Raw genomic sequence first — 11,099 nt, 5'->3', positions numbered from 1 at the left:
GGAGGGGGCTGGCCCGCAGGAGCGGTAAACTTGGCAGTGGTTTCCAAAGCATGGCTCTCACCTCGCTGAGCCTTCACCTGCAGCTGGTTTTGAGTTTATTCTCCCACAGAATGGCTGCTGTAGCCATGTGCAGCTGCTGTTCAGCTGTGAATTCAGCAGGTGTGTGCTTTGTGCTCGTTTAAAGATGATAAGCACTTTTTGCTACGCAGACAATAAGCTGCCTGCTGTAAATCTCCTCTCCTGGTTGGGGGAGGCCAAGGGAAATGCTGACGGTTCAGCAATGGCTGAGCTGAAGAAAGAGAAAGGTGTGGTTGTGAGTGGGCGCGGACCTCTCACTCTGTATCAAGTCACACTCCGTTGCCTGTGAATACTCTCTAGGACAGGAGTGTGGTGCTGAAACTTGTAAGGACACCTATTTTCTTTTTCTTTCAGAAAGAAACGGTTACTGGGAGATCTGCCAGCTTTCCTGAGTTTGTAGCAAAGCAAGGGGAGACTTAAGGACAACCGACTTTTCTGCTGGTTTGGTGGGTTCTGAGAGACCTGGCTCTGGGGTGGGTTTTGGGCCTATTGCATGGGCTCCCAGTCTGACACTGGGTTTTCAGGCTCCCTGGCTCTGTGTTTTTTGTTTGCGCTTTTTTGTTTGTTTGTTTTTAGCTCAAATGCTTTTTCTACCTGTTTTGACAGACAAAAGTAGCATAAGTGTATTGCATTACTGTGGAGCTTGAAGTCTCTGGGCTCCTGCTTAGTTTTGCTTTTGGATTACACCCACTTTTCAACTATTTTAGCCATCCCTTCTGATACATGGGTGGCAGGAATGAAATTTTTCCCTATCTTTCAAAATCTGAAGCAAAGCCTTTTCATGCATGTGAAAGGCCAAGTGCTGATCAGGCCTAGAGATCTGTAGAAGTAGTCAAGGCTGTCAGTGCTTTTTTTGTTTGTTTGTTTCTTTTTTTTTTTTTTTTTTTTCTTTTTTAACTGCCTCTTATTTGCCTGTACAATCTCTTGACTATGTTTGGTGCCCATTTAATGTGGGCTTATGTTATGGCTGTGCTAAGAAACAGTACTGTATAGCAGGAGCCTGTTGCAGGTAACCTTGTGTTTCATTTCAGCTGTAGGGATCCAATTTGTGCATGGCAAGGCTGCTCCATGGCAGTAGGAGATGAGGCATGGGTAATGGTGGTGGTCACTTGAATCACCTCACAGGTACCTTCCTGATCTGAATGCCAGCACTTGTGTAGACTTTGCCTGCAGCAAGCACACGCCAAAGTAGTCTGGGAATAGGAGGAGGTTGGACCATTTGTTTCAGATCTACAGGGTAAATAAACTGCAGGACCTTCTCCCTGGGAGGGTGTTCATAGCACAGGCTGCACCTAAGGGTTTGCCTGGGAGAAAGAAGACTGCTAGGGGATACCTGGGTCCTAGGCCCCAAAACAGAAAGGAACCAGCAGATGCATTTGTTTGCAACAACCTCGTTCATTGAGAGAAGCTGAGTTGGTGAACCTATCAACTTTTCACTGCTGTGAACTTTTCACCCACACATGTGGGTCAAAGTTTAACGCTCCCCTGTCCTGAACTAGTGCATTTTATCATACTTGTTTGTGCATTTCCTTCTTATGATAAGTCCTTTCCCACAGATACAGATACTGTAAGATACATGTACCTACGTAATTTTCTACCTCCTCCTTGTTTAATATCTTGACTAGGCATGTCCTGGCCAAGAGTGGCCTCAGTACTAATAAATAAACCTGTGGAGAAACAGCCATAGTCTTGGAGAGCATACATTCCCTTCTGCTGCTCCCCAGCCATGCCGCCTGTTTGGGAGGTGTAATAGGTGCTGAGCAGATGTTCTCTGTGTATTCTGGGGGCTTGCTATGAGCAGCTGCTCAGTGCAACCTAGGATGAATTTTGGGGTGTCTGGAGAATATCTAGAAAGTAATAGCTAGTGAGCAGATCTTTCTGTCTTCTCCCTATGTAAAATAGTGTCTCCTCTTTTGGTATTTGTTCAGAGGGAGCTGGAGAAAATCAGCCCTTGATGCAGATACGATTTTATTTTATTGGGTGGTTTAGGGTATCTGTTTTGTTGTTTTAAGAAGAGTCTGAGTTGAGTGGAGGCAGATGGAGGTGACTGTCCCAGATGTTGGTTTGGTGGCTGCCCAGGAGGGGCAGCTAAAATGGGCTGCAGGGTGAAAGTAACCTGGAAAGCTACTGAGCTGGCAGGAAGCTGCACACAGTTGTGTTTATAGTCTTTATACTTCTGTTTTATTTAATTGCCTTATCTCTATAGAAAAAGATAAATATTGTTGTAAACACCCCAATAAAACCTGTTTTTATGGGAGTCTAAAAGCCTTCCAGGCTTTTTTTTTTTCAATGCTCATTATGGGTGAAGGTCAAGGAGCATCCGCCCCAGCACTGTAGCTGAGTCATGGCCCCACCATGCCCTGGCAGGTCCCAGGGGCACCCAGCTGTGCCAATCCTCCAACTGCAGCATGTGAGTGCAGGAGGGGGCTTGCCTGCAGGAATGCTAAATGTGGCAGTGGTTTCCAGAGCACAGCCTTCACCTGCAGCTGATTTCTAGGTGGTCTTCCTGTAGGATGCTTGTGGCAGCCAGCGAAGCCAAATGATGACTTGTTTATTGCTATAAATTCTGGCACTCTTATTTATTTATTTTAGTTATTTTATTATTACTATATAATACGATTAGTTTATTATTATATGCTCTGTGTATTATTATATGCTCTGACACTCCTAGTCTTTGGTGTATTTTTGAATTGCTGTATTTTTTCAGCTTTTCTTTAAAAGCAAAAGTAAACAACCCCTCAAAAGTTATAGCAGGAAATGTCTACTTTTACTGAGACAGAACTACTTCTAAGGGTCTTATTTCCACCATGTCATGCTTATGGATCTGGCAATGTCAGGGTGAAGCAGCTCACTAGCAGTGATTAAATCTGTGTATGTGAGTGAAGTGTTTTGATTATTTCGATTGAGTGCAGTGGACAAAACACAAATTTTACAGTATGTCATTGATTTTTTTTTCAGTAGTTAACAACTTTTCCTACTTGAAGAAGCTGCCTTTGGGTTACCAGTTTCAGTTACCTGTGAGACACGAGTTTCACCAACACTGAAATGCAAAGTTTCACCAAATCTTGAAGACCAGGGTTAGAAATCCATTGGACTTGAATCACTGAGATCCACTGAATCTAAAGCCAAATGAGTATTTCACGTTTCTCCAGAAATGTTTGCTTTAACTGCGTAATGGGAGAGCCTTGCATTAAAACCTTTGAAGGCTTTCTTCAGTTCAACAGTTGCGTAGTGTGACTGCTGTGTATTCCTCCCTGTGAGGGCACCTCATCTCTTTCTTTCCCCCTGTGAATTTTGGAGCTCTGTTATTGCAGTTCATTTCAGAAAAAAAGCTGAGACAGCATCTTTGATCTGGATAAGTACCATGACAGCTCTGATTGCCTAAGCTAAGCAGTACAAAGGGAATGGAGCACCTGGTCATGGAAGAGAGTTTTGGAAAGTTGCCATTTATGAGGAAATGTGCTTGTGTGGCAGTGGTCTAGATCTTTGCACTCTGAAGCATTGACAGTGATTGTCAGATCTGTCATCTCAGCTTAACACAGTTATTTCTTATTGCTTTCTACAGCTACCTGAAAGGAAGTTGTGGGGAGCGGGGGGGTCAGCCTGTTCTCGCAAATAACCAGTGATAGGACTAGAGGGAATGGCCTCAAGTTGTGCCAGGGAAGGTTCAAGTTGAAAATGAGGAGAAATTTCTTCTCAGAAAGATCAGTCAGGCTTTGGAACAGGTTGCCCAGGGAGGTGGTGGTGTCACCATCCCTGTGGGTGTTCAAGGAAAGGTTGGACGTGGTGCTTAGGGACGTGATTAGTGGGTGGCTTGGGTAGTAGGGTGATGGTTGGACTTGGAGGTCTTTTCCAATCTTAATGATTATATGAATAAACCCATTGCTGGGTGGATCCAAAAAAAGTTGTCTGAGAAGATATTTACATTTAGTAACTAAAAATCTCTCTCTCTCTCGCCTTTTATTTAAATGAATTATTAAAATAGAAGCACTTGTGTCAAGAGGAATACTTAAAATGACAAGTTAACCATGTTTATGTAAAAAGTTGTTTACTTTTATTATGCTTGTACAGACAATCTAAATTTTGCCTTTCTTTTAGGTCAACAGACATCATAAATTTATACATCAGACTTTTCTAGAATCATAAACATGGTTGGTATTTATAGTAAAGAGGAACAGTCCTCTGACTCTTTGCAGGTCATCTGTCAACTTCAATTTTGCAGCCTAGTTTGGCAAGAGGCAAGTCAGGATAGGCACTATGACAATTTTATTTCCTTTTTTTCAAGAAATCAAACTATTAATAGAGCTGGACTATGCTACCAATGACATCATGCAGAACACACCTTTTAACCAGTTTTAGGAAGAAAAGTCAACTTTGTAATTCTTTAGGGAAAGAGGAAAAAATGGTATTTTTTTCCATTAAGGAGATTATTTTACTTGTTTATTTTGTCTGTCTTTATGTTTCTTTTCTATATTAGAAGTATTAGAAAGTGTAAAGAACTCACTAGTATGAAGGAATGAAGCTAACAGGTCCTACCATCCTCTTGATTGCTGGCAAGATATTCTGCCATTGTAACCTCAATTTAGGCTTATTTTATTCTTGATCCTAAAGCTAGTCCTGTAGCTGGAGATGTGGTCAGACCTTCCTAATACATTTATGTTGCTCCTATAGCATTTTAGGATTACCTGGATATCAACCATGAACTTTAAAAAACAAAACAAACAAAAAAAAAAACAAGTCTTGTATTCCTAGGTCTTTTGGTTGTGAAAAGTTAAATTGCAATGTTTACATCTACTAAATGTTATCTTCTAAGTTTTCTGTACTTTGAAACCATGAAGAATTAATTCTTCCTTAGCCTGATAATTCTGATAAAAAATAATAAAAGAATTATATTATAACTGATCTTTAGTTATGTGGGAAGAAAGTGGAAGTATAACTGGTGGTGAAACTAGGAGAAGGCTTAGGAGAAATGCAGTAAAAGAGATGGAGATAAAGGAGAGAGGTAGAGAAAGTATGGTGGTGGTACTCTTAAACAAATGTTTTTTCATAGGAGTCCCACTAAAAGCAACAAAATCCTTTAAAAATAAATTACTAAAAGCACAGTTTCTCTTAAAACTCACCATATTTTATCATAGATCTTTTGGTGACATTGTTTTCTTATTGACGTCAATGGAGGTTTCAAAATCAATTGAAAGCAGCTGTCTATTTTAAATACACATTGAAGTCATCAGCAGAAGTGATATACAGTCTTTCCATGGAATATGCTTGATACTAGTCCAACATGTCTTTTCATCACAAATTTTTATCATCAGTCATTGCCTTTGTTTATAGTTGCTGCAGTATAACATGTAGTAGGGCAGATGTATCAGATAAGGGTGCTTTGTGATATATAACCAGTATTACCAAATCCATCAAACTCACTTTCAATCTAAATACCATATTATTTGTTTTGCTCTTTTGTCAGCCACAGTCAAGATTGTTCTCTTTTAATGTTTTAAAGGATAACTCTCTTTCAAAAAAATAAAGTTCAAAACCCACTGACTTCATTTCTTATATCAATTTATATCGATGTTTGTGCTAGTGTATTAGGTTGAATGATTTTTATGCAGTGAATTTTTCTTGCATGATTACATGGATACATTTGCTTAGTTTCCCATCTTGATCCATTTTTTAGAATAAGTATATGGTTTTTTTTTTGTTGTTTGATTGTTTTGTTTTGTTTTGTTTTTTTGAACTTAAAATCCTAGGAAAAGGTGTATTTCCTGAAATCATCTTATCTCTACAAGAAATTGTATTCTTGTACTGTTATTTTTTCAGGATTTCAATGCATGGTCAAAAATGTTTCATGCCAAGAAGTACGAAGAAAGTAAGAAGAAAGCCTTTTTAACAATATATACTGTGGTACAAAGGATTACATTTAGGTAAGGGTAAATACTCTGTAGGTTTTGGTTATGTGTAACCCTTGTTTTATATCATAGAATCATTTAGGTTGGAAAAGACTTCTAAGATCATCTAGTCCAACCTTTAACCTAGCAATGCCAAGTCCACCATTAAACCATGTCACGAAGCACTTCCTCTACACATTTTTTGAAGATCTCCAGGTATTCCCAAGTAATGAATTTAAGGAGTTTATCAAAAGAAGGCTTGTGGTCACTGCTACACTGCCCCAAAAAAGTAAGTGCCCTGAATTCAGCTAGTGGGACTGTGCTCTCTACTGAGCTGAAGAATAAGGGGATCCTCAAATGTATTTTTGAAATACATATCTTATATGGTTTTATTCTTGATGGAGAAAATTCAGAATGGTCTGACAAGGGGAAAACAGTCTTTCATCCAGCACCCATAAATACTGCATTCAAAAATGCCACAAAATCTCTGTTGCTGGAACTCAAAATTATGCATACAGCAATTGTATTTTATTATAGGATGGGATAACTGCAGTGTCTTTATATCTCTCTGGACCTGCAGATGGTGCAAAATCTCCACGTAACATAGCTCATAAGACACTGTATTCTCCTCGTATGTTTTGCTGCTCTGATAACTTATAGGAACAATTCATCATCAGCAAGATCCTGGCTAGGTTAGTGGTAGAAAAAAAAAGGAGATAAAAGCATTTATTATAGTAAGTGAGGCTCTTGCCATTTCATTTGCAGTAATCTTTTATATTTCAACATCCAAGTCTAGTATCTGAGCATGTTTTCTTCAGCCTAGTGCCTATCTATTCAGTCCCTGTCTATCTTATCTCATTCTATAATATTTTTTTTCTGCATCTTTTTTTCTTTTCTCTCCAGCTTTTATTAAAAAAATGAAACAAAGTTTTTTGTTTTTTGTTTTTTTTTTTTTTTTTTCTTTTTGTTTTTTTTTTATGGTTGGCTTCATTCCAACCTTCAAAGGGTTGCATTACAATATGTTTAGCTGTACAGCAAACTTGTATATTGGTAAGATATTTGTGATGAACCTTTGTGTAGGAATGGATATGCATTTGTATTTTGATCTCTGTGTCTGTCTGTTTAAGGAGCTTTTTTTTAAGCAAGTCACATTAGTTTTCTGGCTGTGAAGAAGAAAAAAATTCTTCAGTGATCAGCTTGTATGTCATCTTTGGCTTGATGGAAAAGGTCAATATGGATGTCAAGAGGCAAAATGGGTATTGTGCTAAGGCCCAGTTTGTTATGTTCCGTGTGGCTGTGGTTGATGGTGATAAACAGTAGGAAGACCTCTTAGAGGTTAGTCCTGATCTTACCGGGGGGAAAAAAAAAGGAAGCCGAGCTGGTGCATTCAAGGGATAGAGTTGCACAAACTGATTTTAATAGCAAAATAAATGCTGGGAGGTGGGGATAGGTTTTGTTTTGTTTTGTTTTGTTTTATTATTTTATTTTGCAGTGGGGTTGGTTAACAGTTGTTTGTCTCTGTTCTGTGCAGAGCTGCATGTGTTCTGTGGAGAGGTGATTTAGAGCTTTACTGAATAAGGATGAAGATGCACTTGATGGTGTGTTTCAGTTTATATTGCAAGGCCCAAGAAAATTTGTAACATTCAAAGGATTATTTACCTGTCTAAGATCAAACAAGATTGATTCCTTTAAAACTACAAGTTGGTGTGAGAACAGCTAACCAGCAGAAAAATGGCATCCTGTTTCTGATACTTGTATATTGTAGAAGTTTCAAAACTAGTTACTTATCATAGCATAAATTATATTTGAAAGTTTTTTATAACTTTGAATAATTGTGTGGATGCACTTGGAAAGATGATATTGTTAGGATATCACAGTAGCTGCAGCAACATAAAAATGAGAATCTTCTTGTGTTCTTTGTGTCCTAAGCCCACAAGATTTCTATCTATGAGAAGGTACACAGTCTCAGTGATATAAATTGGTAGGGAAGAGGAGCACTGCTCTTCACAAATGAAAAATGAAGGATTTGAAGTCTATCATGTACCCATCTGCAGCTTTCTTATAGACCAGTGATGTCTGAATAACTTAGAGAAAGATCTCTGAGTAGCTGCCTCCTCTCTGCACAGTATAGTGGCTTTCTCCTGTGATCAGAAGGCTGGAGATATGCGGGGGCTCTTGCTTATGGTGATGTGAAATTACTCAGAGACATGCCATGCAAGGCAGTGTCATGGAGGAAATGGTAATGATGAAGCATATGGTAACAGTGGCCTTAGGATCAGGGAATTATTCTGCAGGCTTCCTCATTCCCTGTGTGTAGACAAAGGGGAGTACACAAGAGAGCCTGTATACAATCTAGGACAAAGCTAATAAAAGACAAAGGGAATAAAATAGCTCCTTTTAGATTTATTGACCTGCTGGGCTGAGGTTGTAGCAGAATCAGCTTCCTGGGCAGCAAGCCTGGCTGTTTCTGCTCTGCCTGGCAGGAAGGGCTCATCCAAAGGGAATGTGGGGCTGGAGCTTGGGCTGGGGCAACTCACAGCAATGCCTGTGATGAAAGCTGGCAACTGGGCTGGATAAAGCCTGAGGAGGTTATTTAAAGGGCATCCCAGCTTGGGGGGGGAAGGTTGAACTTGTCATCACTTCAGCAGTATGTTAACTAATACTTCATTAAGCTCAGAGTGGTAAGAAGGAAGCCATAGGCATTGTCTTCCCTCTTGGGGAACTTTTCTCTGTATCTAGAAGAATTTATTGCTTAAAAAATGTTATGATATTTTCCTTCATTATTAACTTTCATTATTAACATTCTTAGAAATCTGGTTGAAGTGTTAGTTTTATTTTCCCATGCATCCTAGTACATAAAAATTGATTATGGGTATTGCTGGAAAAAAAAAAACAAAAACACACACATGATAATTTTTATTCTTTTTGCTGATGCTTTTGATTCTTTCATTTCTGCATAAAAAACTTATTTTAATAAGCACTCTGATAAAGAATCATATAAATTTGGCAACCTGACATCCATCAAATGTGGAATTAGTAACAAGGATAAATACGAATTTTTAAATAAAAATTGATGTTTTTCAGAGGATGCTGAAGAAAGGCAGAATTAAATAAAGGACTTAATTTTCAATCCATTTCAAGCATACTGCCTCCAAGGGACTTAATTATGTAGGCAACACAGCTCTTATTACCAGAAATGATGTATAAAAGCTTCAAGGTTTTGGGTACTTTGAGTGGTGATCCTACAATGGATTTGCCATATGAAACAAGGGTTGATTTTTCAGATTTATTTGTGTTTATGAAGGAGAATAGACAGGGAAGGGTCCTGTGAAGGCAACCTTATGGTAAGACAGGTGTTGCTGCCACCGGAACCGTGGCATTATTAATGGCAGCTGTAAGCACAGATGTGCAGCAGCGTGGGCTGTTAAACTCGTTTTTAAAGCCCTATTGCCTTCAAAGGGAGTATTAACAGAGCCTCTTAGGTACAAGACTTTTAACAAATTTCTTGCCTGCAAGGTTTATAGCGATACAGAGTAGCTCCTAATCTGTGAGGTTCATTTCCAGAGCTGGATGGAGAGTGGTACCTCTGGGACTCAGCCTGTTAGGTGCAAAACAAAAGACATGAGCAGAGTTTTGAATGCCACATTCTCTGATTTTAAGGACTGTTCATTGTTAAGAACTCTCTGGCTGTAGTGTTTTCCCTCTTCTGTAAGCTACTCAGCACTGCATATGGGCTCTGTTCTTTATGCAGCTAATGTCACTTCTTGCAAGGCAGTAGAATCCAGGGACAGATGATTTCCTTCCTGGATGTAACTGCTGTCTGAAAAACTGGTGGCTCCTGAAAGAGAAAATAGTTTCATCCTAAGGAATGGCAGGTTTAGGAAAACAGTCTGGATCTGTTTATGGCAAAAAGAGCCTGTGCAATATGCCATGACCACTAGGTAAACTTACAGAATTAAATGCCTGAGAGAGTGCATTTTTAAAATGGCATTTCCCTAAATGAGAAGTGAAAGAAGTTCTGATATTTTATAAATTAGGCAAAGCAAGGCTAGATTCCAGCCCAGACCCTGCCTTCTGTAAAATCAGCATATGGTCAGAGTGATGGAAGGAAAAAATTTCCTTTCAAGTGAAAATCCAATGGCATTTATTTCTATTAGTAAACATGACACAGTGTTTTCAACATTAAGAAGCAAATACTCTCCTCTCCTTTCAGACATTTGTTTTCCATGTGGTCACTTATTCTGGCCACTGTTTATTTTACTATAACAAATTAATATTTATTAGGGCAAGAGACATCATATCAGTTACTTGACCTTTTATCAAGGAAGTTGTGATGCTTTTTGAAGATTTCTTGGTGCATACACACTTTATACATTAGAGCGTGGAACAGGGGATCATTTTGAAGGCTTTGCACACGCTCTGGAGGGCAGGCACACACAGTTGCCTTTTTCTTGTGAAGCATAAAGGTCAGTGGAGAGCTAAGGGAGACAGATTAGCTTCTCCTGATCCATAGCTCTGAGTTTTGATGTACCTCAGGTGTAACTAAAGAGAGAGTGCAGAGGTACATTTTGGCATCCCCGATCTCCTACTATGGATCTGGAGCTTATTTCCTTCTTTCTGTCTGTCCTTGAGCAGTTTTATTTTGCTGCTTTGCTATCTTCTCATGGTTTTACAAAGAAAAAGGAGATCATCTGGTATATTTTAGAAATGAAGAAGTCCAAATCAAAGCAGGATTGCTTCTTCCTTTTGGTGTAGTTACTGTGATTAGCTTCTGTCTTTCAAATGGTGGTAATAATTCACCATATTTCTAGGAGCCTTCAATTTTCTTATCTTTTAATATTAAAGAAACAAGTTTTCTGCAACTCTCCTGCCCTCCCCCCATTTTTTCCCTAAGCAGTTTTTACTATTGATGAAAGAAATTACTTTGAAAGCTCTAGACACCTGAAGTCCTTTCATCAACTTCAGATTAGATGCATCAAGCCATTCTCAGTGTGAGCTTCCTGTTCATGCTGGGATAAAATCTCTGCAATGAACCGACTAAGCAGAGGTAAAAGTATTGCCCAGCCTTGTTTTGTTTGGGAACTCAATACACCTGGAATAAAAACAGAGCTCTTTTGGGGATCCTTTTATGCTGTT

The 11,099-nt window shown here is 39.0% G+C and overlaps 1 long non-coding RNA gene across 1 annotated transcript in view; it reads left to right on the top strand.

The window, feature by feature from the left end:
- The first annotated feature begins 232 nt into the window (after positions 1–232).
- LOC309876951 overlaps positions 233–11,099 on the top strand; it is a 47,281-nt gene continuing 36,414 nt past the window's right edge. The window contains exons 1-2 of the long non-coding RNA XR_014317292.1: positions 233–305; positions 433–524. This is a non-coding gene — a long non-coding RNA (uncharacterized lncRNA). The remainder of the gene's footprint in view (positions 306–432; positions 525–11,099) is intronic.

The sequence above is a fragment of the Aythya marila genome (assembly GCF_965140915.1).
Source record: "Aythya marila genome assembly, chromosome: 1".
NCBI lineage: Eukaryota > Metazoa > Chordata > Aves > Anseriformes > Anatidae > Aythya > Aythya marila.
Note: the sequence above shows the minus strand (reverse complement) of the source record. Positions and strands in the feature narration are given on the sequence as shown.